The sequence below is a fragment of the Rhagoletis pomonella genome, unplaced genomic scaffold, assembly GCF_013731165.1.
Source record: "Rhagoletis pomonella isolate Grant_MI unplaced genomic scaffold, Rhpom_1.0 Rhpom_scaffold_00001, whole genome shotgun sequence".
Classification (NCBI taxonomy): Eukaryota; Metazoa; Arthropoda; class Insecta; order Diptera; family Tephritidae; genus Rhagoletis; species Rhagoletis pomonella.
In genome coordinates, this window is record NW_023458555.1 from 64,400,379 (window position 1) to 64,410,906 (window position 10,528).

Genomic DNA, 10,528 nt, shown 5'->3' on the forward strand with positions numbered 1-10,528 from the left:
AATAGTAGCCTATTTTCCAACATGGGTCATAAGCTATCTCTGTGCTAAGTTTCATGCAAATATGTTCAGTCGTTTCCGCGTATTAATTTAAATAAGCTTTTCTAACAGGTGGCAACTCTTCCAAAAAATTAGCCTATTTTTCACAGCAAAAATTCATGAAAATCCGTTCAGAGGCTTCCGCGTATTAATTAAATTAAACATTTTAGCAGGTGGCAACTCTTAAAAAAAGTATCCCATATTCCAACCTAGCTCATAGGCTATCTATGTGAAAACTTCCATGCAAATCAGTTTACTCATTTCCGCGTATTAATTTAATTAAACATTTCTAACAGATGGCAACTCTTAAAAAAGGTAGCCTATTTTCCAACCTAGGTCATAAGCTATCCATGTGCTTAATTTAATTCAAATCCGTTCTGTGGTTTCCGCATACCTCCGTACAAACTTTCACATTTATAATATTAGTAATTTTATGTCAATATACTGTGACCCAAGTGCCTGGGACGCGACATTTTGGCCGCTATTATGAGTTGCATTCGATCTTCGACTGTGGTCGAAAGTGCTAATCGAACGAATTTTCATTTCGTATTATGGCGCTCATTCGATGAAGAAAAGCGCTATCGTGAATTTCACTCGTTTAGGCTGTTCACAATAGTATATTTTTCACCGCTGAGAAGCTTTGTTTACAGATCGGGCAAACTAAATAGTGTGCTTATACACACATATGTACATATGTAAATTTGTGCAAATTAAAATGAAATAAAGAAGAAAGCGAGTTTGTGAAAACGTGGTAAAAATTACTACAACGGAGTTCTGGTTTAACGATTCGTCAGAGGATGAGAGCTTAGAAAACTAGCCAGTAGCAGAAAAAGTTTGAGAGAGTTCAAGTATAGTTTTTGGAATATATTTTGACATACAATATATTTAAGAAATTTTATGATCCAAATATATTTAAAATATATTAAAACTATAAACAGTTCTATGATTTTGTTTTCAGAGATCGTGCCAACAGAGTATTGGGATTTTCATTCATAAGTAAAACCAGCCTTTCGAGCTTGTGTTTAGTATTCACGACGTTAGAACTACATAAAATTAATAAAAATTGTTTAAAATTAGTGTCTAGCCGCCAAAAAGTAAGAAAACAAATGCAAAATCATACATTTTTCACAATTTTCTAACACTTCGCTACACCAACGAAAGCAAAATTCTGTTCGACAGAAAATTCGATATTCAACGAAAATTTCGACACGCTTGCATAGCTCATAATACGAATATCAATTTCGATCTTCGTTAGCCAGCGAAGATCGTAAATCGAATGCAACTCATAGTAAGGGCCTCGCTTATTATTCCAAAGTATAGCTGATTACTTACAAACACCACTTAAATCCAAATTTCAAACAAAATGCATACATACCGTTTTGTAAAGATGCTGATTAAAAAGTTAACAGTTTTGGTGAAATTTTACAGAATTTGTTTTTGTTATTTTACGGCCTTATAACAATTAAATTCAACAATTTTATTGAGCTTGAGCCCGTTTTTTTAATGGATACTATTGTTGAAAAATTAACAATAATTTATAAATGTTAGAAGTGATAGCTATTTCGAAGACCACCACATCTCAACATTCGTTAAACATTCTCAAAATAGAATATTAACGAAACCCAACAAAACCAACAACCACATGATCAAGTTTAAATAACCTGCAAAAATTTGAGGACCAGGTGGTCCCTGGGTCGTAGTTTTAAAGTATGAGCAAAAGGACCAGGTTGCATACTACCCTGCAGGAAATGGATCTAGCTATAAGCTAACTTTAAGTTGATTAGGGAGCAGCTAAAAGTCACTTATTATCTGTATATATTCTTTGACGAAAGCTAACTATATTTGTATGGCGATGGCCGCTGCATTAGATGTAGTCAAGGGTGGTTACCTCTGCATTTGATGTAACTAACTTGTAACTAGCTACTTTTGGACATAAAATATCAATTGGAGAACCCAAATATATTTTTATATTTCTTTTATTTTTATTTATTTTATTACATTTCATATTTGTTTACATATTCTCTTGTAGGTGGTCCCATATTCCAACTCCGTCAGACATTACTTCAAAATGATAATATAAAATTCCTATCTTCTTTTTATTTGTCCTCAATTCGAAAATGCGTTTAAAGAAAACAATCTCCTTCATTACTTGTCAACTAGTTTCAAGTTAGCTTTTTGTAGCTAACTACGGGTTATATATTTTATAGAAATCCCGCAAAAAAGCTAACTACAATTGGGTTATTTTTTATCAATTGATAATTTTTTTGCTGGGTAGTAACTTGTTATGCTGACCTGCACCACTTCAAACTAATATATGTGTTGAACACCACCTCTTCGTGGCCGATCGTCAATATGATTCGGTTGCCGAATGTGCCATGGTCCAAAAGGAGTAGTTGTCTAGGTGGTCGCATGTTATGCAGTGGTAGACCCGAAGTGGTCCCATGTTATGCAGCATTAGAGCAGAAGTAATCAGGTCCAATGACATCGCAATGTTAATGTAACCATATTTTTTCCATATATTTGGACCATTTTGGTTACTAGTGTTGGTTACAAGGTAGTGTGGTCCTGTACTAGTACTTAACCTAGTCCCACTTTTTGCAGGGTAGCACTGAAGTAGCTGCGCTTGATTGTAGTTGGCTCACATGAAAAAGCGGTAAAAGCAACAACAGTTTATAAAGCGAACTTAGCACAGTGCGTAGGCTACTGGCTGAGTCAGCTGGGGTCGTCGGTTCGAATACCGCTAAAGAAGTCTGATGAGGAGATGTAGTGGTCTCCGAAATAGCTGTCACTTCTACCATTTATAAAGTACTGTTAATTTTTTCACAGATGCTTTCATTAAAAAACTGTCTAAAGCTCAATAAAATTGTTAAATATTATGCAGAATTTTCATAAATTTTGCACAAAGTCTGAAATTGAGACTAATATGGTGTTTGTTGAGTACTATGCTAAATTTTAATAAAAAAATAATAAACAAAATAAAAATAGCCAAAACTTGCTAAAATCTCGCGTCCCATTTTATATTTGGGTCGCCGTATTTTTTCCAAAAAAGGACGTAGCGGAGACTTTATTTATACAATTTTTGTTATGAATGGCTTAAATTTAAGTGCGAGTTATATTCGCAACAGACGAATAATCGATGTGAAGCAAAACTCTCTGGGAAGTCAATACCTGTGGATAACTGCATGGTGTCCACGTTGGAGAGAATACAGAAGGTGGCGGCGATGGATAATCGGCTCTCAGTGAATTTGACAGAATCCGCCGTTTTGCTGACGTCAAAGTCGAGATTACAGCAGTAGTGATGTGCTGAGTCAATACATTTAAGTGTCCAATACTCTCGATATTCGGTACCGAAACATTTAGGATTCGAACAGGGTTGCCACTTTGGTAAATTGTTACCAAAATTGGTAGAAAAAATTTGGGTTGCTAAAAAGGTAAATTTTTTCTCATTTTAGTAGATTTTGGATAAACTTTCCGTTCCCGATTTATTTTTCGTAGTTATCCTTAAATATATTATAAATTTCTTTGCATACTTTTTATATAATTACATACGTATAAATGTATATCGATATAAGGCGAACATATCGCGTTCCATTCAAAACTAATTTTAATGGAATCCCGAGGAGCTTTTGATTGCCTAAATATTTTAAATGATTGCTTAAATATGTATAAAGAAAAAATTGACAGGTATGTAATTACGCACTATGATTGTTCGCAAAAAAAATAAATCGCCATTTTTTATTAATGGAAAAAAAAAATAAAAATCAACGGGAATTTTAAGCAGCACATTGTTGGCTATACTCAAATGGTATTTGCTTTAAAACTCCATACCTTAAATTTTTCTAAATATTCAGAGTAAAAAATTCGAAATTTGGACGAAAATTTTTATAATTTTTCTATGTGTTGTATATAGTTTGAATCCTCGATTTTTTTGGATCTAGTTAAAGCAATAAAAAATTTTTAATCGAAAAATATTGCGAATATAAAAAAAAACTCCACTTTTTTGAGTCTCAGTATTTGTCTATAATAACTCGAGTTGAAGTTTTTCAAATAATGAAGTTCCATTGTTGCCTTTAGTTTCATTACTCCCGCTTTTGGTTGAAGGAAACTGAGAATATGTAATAATATGACTCAAATACCGTATAAATAAAAAGTTCTTAAAAACAATTTTAATTCTTATTGAAATAACTAAAAAAAATAATAATAAACTATAGTTTTAATTAAAATAAATAAAAAAATAACAAAACTATGATTTTTGTTAAAATAATTATAAAAAAAGTTATTGGTAGATATTTCCCAGATTTGGTAGATTTTTTTCAAGTGGATGGTAAATTTTTTTTTCGTCAGTGACAACCCTGGTTTCGAATAAAAGCGCACATAGGCCAAAAATATGGAAAAAACGGTTCAGTGGAGACTCACCTGTCAAAACCCGAATGTAGGAGCCAATAGAGCTTTTAATACTGATTCAAATGAAAGATGTATATATGTCGGTTCGAGGCCATAATATAGAGAAACTCTTACTTGATTGAAGCATTTTTGTTCCAGCTGAGTCGGACGGTATGATTTTTGTAGGCAGATTCTGTAACCAGTTAGCGACAATTTTCGAATCGGTATCGGTTTTGTTGACGTATGATATGAAATATTTTTACGTCAACAAGTGCGATATCGATCCGAAACTTGTCGCTAACTGGTTACAGAATCTTCCCCCCTGAAAGGCTTCTTCATCCGTCAAAGCATTTTGCTTGAACCTTGGATCGACTAAGGTTAAAACTGATATATAGTTGAATTGTTAAAAACTTAGAAAGCGACCGGATTGTTCGATATAAATGAATGGCGTTTTCTATTCTCGAAATAATGTTGGCCTGTTTTCTTCAGCCCTTTCACAGCTTCACGTGTTGATTTCTCAAAATATTGCCCTCCGACTGAGCAAAATACTTTCTACTAATATATCCATTTTTTAGAATGAAAAGTAACCTAGTGCAAATGTTACAATGTAAGGCAAAATTTTTCAATAGAAAAGAAAACGCCATAAGTTTGTAATTGATCTCTTTTTTATACCCGAGCGCACTTGTGCACAAGGGTATTATAACTTTGTTCACATAACGGTTGTTTGTAACAGGCAAAACGAATCGAGATAGATATAGACAAATGTATACATAAATGATCAGAATGAAAAGAGAAATCGATTAAGCGGTGACTGTCTGTCCGTCCGTCCGTCCGTCCGTCCGTCCGTCCGTCTGTGCACACGATAACTCGAGTAAAAATTGAGATATCTTAACGAAACTTGGTACGTGAACTTCTTTTGGGCGTGGGACGGATGGTATTGAAAATGGGCGAAATCGGATAATAACCACGCTTACCTCCCATATAACGGTAATTTTCAGAAATACGAAAACTGCGATATTTTAGTAACTACTGAAGATAATTCACTCAAAATTGATACTTACAATAAGTTTCAGACGGAAAATATGAATATTATAAATTTTTGGAAAATGGGCGTAGCCACGCCCACTTATGGTTACATGTGTATATCTTGGTAACCGCTGCACCAATTTCTTCCAAACTTGGCACAGTTGTTGGCCTTAGTACAGCATACTAATTGGCTCAAAATTTTAAAAATCGGACAATAACCACGCCTACCTCCCATATAACGGTAATTTACAGAAAAACGAAAACTGCGATATTTTAGTAACTACTGAAGAAAATTCACTCAAAATTGATATTTGCAATGAGTTTTAGACGAAAAATAAGAATATTACAAAATTTTGGCAAATGGGCGTAGCCACATGTGTATATCTTGGTAACCGCTACACCAATTTCTTCCAAACTTGGCACAGTTGTGGGTCCTGATACAGCATACCAACTGGCCGAAAATTTCTAAAATCGGACAATAACTACGCCCACATCCCATATAACGGTAATTTCGAGAAATACAAAATCTTCGATAAATCAGTAAATATTGAAGCTAATTTATTCAAAATTGATGATTGCAACAGTTCTTTACCGAGAAATACGTTTATGACCAAATTTTGGAAAATGGACGTGGCACCGCCCACTTATGATCACATATATGTATATCGGTAACCGTTCTACCAATTTGTACCAAACTCGGTGTGGTTATTGTGCTTGCCACATAAAAGCAAACCGTTGAAAATTGTTGAAATCGGACTAAAATTGACGCCGCTTTTCATATAACGGTAAATTTCAGATATGCTTGAAATTTCAATATTTCGAAATTTAAGGACGCTAATTTACTTAAAATTTATACACCCCGGCTTATCATGTAGCGGTAGCTTTCGGAAAGGTGGAAAACATATATTTAATACTTGCGCCGGGTATTTAATGTTCGGCTCCGCCCGAATTTAGACTTTCTTACTTGTTTATATTTAAGTATACAAACATGACTTCTGATATACGTATAACGACAGTTTCTTTTGTTAAACAAAAGTGATTTGCAATGAATTCACCAGTCTCTGTTTTTGTGATTTATTTAACGAGTGGTGTTACGCTTAGCTAGGTATAACCTTTATTAACCAAAAAAAAATGTAATGTGAATTTTAGTTGAAACATTTTAGCCGTTGTTATACCCGAGCGTACTTGTGCACAAGGGTGTTATAACTTTGTTCACATAACGGTTGTTTAGGAAAACGAATCGAGATAGGTATAGACAAATGTATACATAAATGATCAGAATGAAAAGAGAAATCGATTAAGCGGTAACTGTCCGCCCGTCCGTCCATCCGTCTGTGCACACGATAACTTGAGTATAAATTGGAATATCTTAACGTAACTTCTATCGGGTGTAGGACGGATGGTATTGAAAATGGGCAAACTCGGACAATAACCGCGCCTACCTCCTATATAACGGTAACTTTCAGAAACACCAAATCAGCGATATTTTAGTAACTACTAAAGATTATTCACTCAAAATTGACGTTTAGAATAACTTTTAGACGAAAAATAAGAAAATTAAAAATTCTTGGAAAATGGGCGTAGCCACGCCCACTTATAGTTACATGTGTATATCTTAGTAATCGCTGCACCAATTTCTTCCATACTAGGCACAGTTGTTGGCCTTGGTACAGCATACCAAATGACCGAAAATTTTTAAAATCGGACAATAGCCACGCCCACATCCAGTGTTGCCGTTTTAGCCCTTTGGTGGCTAGATTTAGCTACCACATACTTTTTTTGGCCACATAAATTTAAAATTGCCCCTAGCCCTTTTTTTAGCCCTTTTTAGAATTTATTCATACTTGGCATGAAAAAGTTTTATATGCTTAATTTGTTTTTTTTTTTGCATTTATGTAAGAGATGAATTTTTAGACTAAGAAATGCTGATATATATACATATATGTATTGTATGTTCCTTACGCTTTTATAAATACATACTGTAAAAGTATTGGGGCTGTTAACTTATCTGTTAAAGATTTAACTATAGTTTAAAATAGATAAGTTCACGGCCCTTAATATGCTAAATTTGTTAAATGACCCATCAAGTCGATTGACCGTGCATGTTCTTGTGGTGTGATTGTACCAGCATGCTGGTGTCAGTGGTGAAATTAGCTCAATTTTCTAAGTAAAAAGTATTTTGCGGAAATTTCTTGCACCATATGAGTCAAAGCCGTGTTTGTGGAAGATATTGCAGTTGTGAATTACAAAAAAAAAACAATGTTTAACAAAATGCTAGAAAAATTATGAAATTTCGGCTCTAATCATTTCGATCTTTCCTCGACCTCATTTGTTAAGAAATAAATATTGTACCAGCATGCTGGTAAGTTATATGCTTCGAGCCTGATGGTACAATCGCTTGATGGAACCAGCAAGCTGGTGTCGTATATTTCCCCTTTTATACAAAAAGGTCTTTGGTTGGATAAAATATTAGTTTTTTTTCCAAAGTTCATTGTTTTTATATACCATGACTTATTGAAAATGTTTACGTGTATACTTATGTATGTATATGTAAGTAAAAAATTTTAGCTACCATTTTTAGCCCCAACAACTTTTTTTAGCTCTTTTTTATCCCTTTTTTTAAAGGAATTTGGCTACCACTAAAAATTATGCGCGGCAACACTGCCCACATCCCATATAACTACGGTGACCATATTAACGAACCTAAAATAAAGGACATTTTTCCCAATGATTTTAGAATACGAACATACAACTTGTATGATGGTAATTTAGATCAAATATTTGCCAGTTAATTATATTATTAAATTGTACAAGTTCCTTTTCTCGAAAGGTGCTGTAACCGGATTTTAACCGATTCCGAAAAATGAAACCAAATCCTTATCAAGGACTTCGCCATCCTTTGCTGCCACAATGCGTTTATCATAATTTAGCGGAGGTTTATTATTATTTTTCAGTGGATCTGAAAACTTAGCGTGCAACACGATCCTGGGAACAACTTTCCCTGTGCTTTTGTCAACAATGAGTTTTACTCAAAGTATATTAATTTTTCTGGGAAAACGTCTAAATATTGGTTAAATTTTTTTAATTTTTTTCAGTTACATAAATTTCCCCTTATCAGTATTATCATGGATTCGTGACCCTTAAGTAGGGTGAGAAGCAAACTGAAGAAGGTTTTCATTCTGTTTTATTATGGATATTTTTATTTTTTCATATTCTATGTTTAAAAATTTACCTCTGCAAAATCCAAAGCTAATTTATAGGACAGCTTAAGAAATAAAGGACAAATGGCGTCCTTTATTTTGGCAGAATTTATAAAGGACAGGGGGTTAAAATAAAGGACTGTCCTTTAAAATAAAGGACTGTCCTTTAAAATAAAGGACGGATGGTCACCGTACATATAACGGTAATTTAGAGAAATACCACATCTTCGATGAATCAGTAAATATTAAAGCTAATTTATTCAAAATTGATGCTAGCAACAATTCTTTACCAAGAAATACGTTTATGATAAAATTTTGGAAAATGCGTGCGGCACCGCCCACTTATGATCACAAATATGTATCACGGTAACCGTTTTACCAATTTGTACCAAACTCTGTAAGGTTATTGTGCTTGCCACATAAAAGCAAAGCACCGAAAATTATTGAAATCGGACTAAAATTGCGGCCGCTTTTCATATAACGGTAAATGTCAGGAATGCTGGAAACTTCAAAATTTAGAATATTTATGGACGCTAATTTACTCAAAATTGATACACCCCGGCTTACCGTGTAGCGGATGCCTAAATGTATGCCACCATTTACAATAGCATGTAAACACAGGGTGTTTCTAATCAAATTGCAAATATTCTGCTGAAATAAAAAAAAAATATTAGAAAATTCTTTGGGATGAACCCCAAAACCCACCCCTTGTGCGCGCTAATGCACTAGCTATGCCCTTTTAATTTTTCTGCTGGACTATGCGTTACAGCTTCGTAAATTTTAGCCCTACCGAAACCAAAGATGTACCAACTTGTGTACCATTTTTTTGTATGTAAAATCTACCACCATTAATTTTCTCGAAGTCTGTGCACTATGTCCAGTACATGCGAGTAGATACAAAAAAGTAGAATTTACATATGCAAATACATATCGTGTAAAAGCGCTGTTAAGGCTTTCATTTACTAATGATCCCTTAAATTTTTACTTCGAGAGGATTATGTAGTGAACGGATTTAATGAAAGTTATTTAAAGGATAATTAGAGATAATTTAACGATTGCTTTTGAGTGCGGCTGAAATTGCTTTTTTGGGTGCGAATCTATTTCGCAAATGCTTAAGATGCGTGTGGAAACAAGTATGTATTTTATGTGTGTATGTAGTTAAATTATACATATGTACATGAAGGCCAATTACCAATTACGGACGCGCCAACACTTTTAATTATTCACCTTGTCATGAGTGAAAGAGCGCTCCGATAACGAACCGTTGTTATTAGGATTAGGGAACCGAATCCCGCAAACGCGGGATCCTGCGCCATTTTCGCGGGATCATAAATTAGGGATTATACATCAATTATATAAATAGGCAATCATGTTTCCTTTACACCCCTTTTACGGCTAAACTGTACTTCTAAGGTATAAACAATTATATATCATTAGAAAGGTATTTTGATGCCTCAATTCAATTCAAAAATTCAATTCAAAAGTCTTACCAATACCAATGCCATACATGTACATGGTTGGGGCGGAAATGCTTCCTAAATGTATGCTTTAATATTGATAGTGAATTAAAGAAACGTGCTAAGCAGCAGTTTAGGAATAAGATGTATGTATGTATGTACATGAATAGATTAGCCTCAAACAAGGATGAGATAATTTTGAGTATGGAGAAGAAGAAAGGGATAAATACAGAAATTAAAATAAAACCTAAATATAAAGACAAAGAGGAAGGAAAATTTAAATACCTAACCTAATAACAATGGTGGGGGTGAATATGTAAATGAAGAAAAGAATGGACATATTTAGATCAGGATAAAGGAAAGGATAAAGAAGAAAAGAAGATGAAGACCAAGACGGGGAAGGAGATGAAGATGAATATGAAGATG